Genomic DNA, 2,179 nt, shown 5'->3' on the forward strand with positions numbered 1-2,179 from the left:
GTGTTCCATGTTCTTCTTTCCAAAATGATAAACATTTTCTACTTCTTCATATAAAGCACTAGAAAATTCAACCAGGAAATTAAGTCAATCAGACGAGGTTTAACCTGTTTTGTTCTCTAAGCCAAATTAGCAGTAGTTATTCCAGAGAATCACATAAAAACTGCCAAAGTTTGCCGGGCGGTGGTGCCACACGCCTTTAATCCCAGCACTTGGGAGGCAGAGACAGGCGGATCTCTGGGAGTTCGAGGCCAGCCTGGTCTACAAGAGCTAGTTCTGGGATAGGCACCAAAGCTACAGAGAAACCCTGTCTCAAAAAAAAAAGTCAAAGTTTGCAATTAAAATGAAGAGAATGTAATCTTTCACAGTTCTAAAGAGAGGAATTATAGTATCAGGGTCAGTGTTTCAAAATCACAATGAGGGTGGTGGGTTTCCAGAATGGTTATAAGGAAGACTTTGCCCTTGGTTATCCCTGACTCTTTAACATGCACTTATTTTGGTCATCTTGCCACAATTTCCCATGCTCACATGTATGTAATTAATGCCTGTGTTAAATCTATTAGTCAGAATGCTTTTGAATACACCCAAGTGTCAACTGGTTAATCAGTCTACATCAGAAAAAGACTAAAACCATGATACAACACTGCAGTTGTAAATAAGTAGCATGAAGTGTATTTTTTTCTAAATGTTCTATATATTCACTGTCTACATTTCTTTCCCTCACCATTTCTTCCTTCCAGAAATTGCTCCATTCATTCTTTCTTATACTTCTAAGACAGTCTTTCTTTAAGATCCTTTATGACTGATGCATTAGGAGTAATGCAATAAATCTATTGGGATGTCTTAGATTCCCTACTTTTTTGACAAATAATATGAATGAAAGCAACATGGAGATGAAAGGATATAAATCATTCTACATTTCCACATCACAGAACATCATGAAAATATGTCAGGTTAAAACTGAAGAGGGATGTATTGGGTGGCAGAAACTGTAGCAGAGATTGTGAAAGAGTGATGCTTACTGGCTTACTCACCATATTTTGTTCAACCTGCCATCTGATACCACTTGGGAGCATCTGCCCAGAGAATGACATTGGTACACTTGTCTGGGTAGTTTCACATCCATCATTAATAAAGACAATATTGCCTAGAAGTCAATATAGTAGGAAGATTTTCTCAACTGAAATTCCCTCTTACTAGTTGTCAATAACTTGCATCAATTGACACAAATCCAACCAAGAAAAGTATTTTGATGCAAGTGTAATAGCACCTTACATTATATTCCATCTCCTATTCCTGAAGCATAATGAAATCCCCTGTTCTTTCATATACCCACTGCTTTCTTTCTGTGAGAAGAAGACTTAACTTTTTATTCTTCAATGGATATCTATTTGTTAGTGTCTCTGTTTGTAGGAATAACTACATGGAGGTGCCCACAGAAGACAAAAATCAGTGTTGAATTTTCTAGACTTGAATTACAGGAAATTATCTCTCATTATAGGTGCTACTTACTAAACTGTGGTCCTGTGGGAGAACATTAAGAGATTTTAACTGCTGGTGCATTTATTAAGCTCCTGAGAGGGTTTTTTTTTTTTCTTTCAAAACATCATACTATAATTAGTTCACTGTATAAGAGAAATGTTTTGGAGTCAAGCTTTGTTTGGACCACCAACTCCCAAACAATGAGAGGGAGACAGGGACATTTTTCATTATTTATGAAAGTTTTGTCTGAGTTTAGGCTTGCTCCAAGCTAACTCATAAAATGTAAGTTAATCTGTTTATATTAGCCTCCTTTGTGTAATGATTCATTATCTTTTCTCCAACATTGCACAATTGAATTTCTGTGTGTCTTGCTCATGAATCTCTACCTCTTAGATACTTTCCTGGGTTTCCTCTTTCTTTCCAAAAGTCACTTCTATCATCTTCTGCTTAGCTAATGGTTATTTAGCTCTTTATTAAACTTATCAAACCATGCCTTAAAGAAGATGGAAGGACGGGGACATGTTTTCACACAGTTTTGTTAAACATCCTACAAGATTGTTTAAACAAGTAAAAGTGCCTACTACCAAAAAACCAACTTGAGATTTTCCTAGACCAGCATCGTAAAAGAGGACTGACTCCAAATTAGTCTTCTGTAATTTACAGATGTGACATGGAAAGAAATTGACTGCATACTCTCACA

The sequence above is a fragment of the Alexandromys fortis genome, unplaced genomic scaffold, assembly GCF_014885135.2.
Source record: "Alexandromys fortis isolate MF-2015 unplaced genomic scaffold, M_Fortis_MF-2015_v1.1 scaffold_440, whole genome shotgun sequence".
NCBI classification, from domain to species: domain Eukaryota; kingdom Metazoa; phylum Chordata; class Mammalia; order Rodentia; family Cricetidae; genus Alexandromys; species Alexandromys fortis.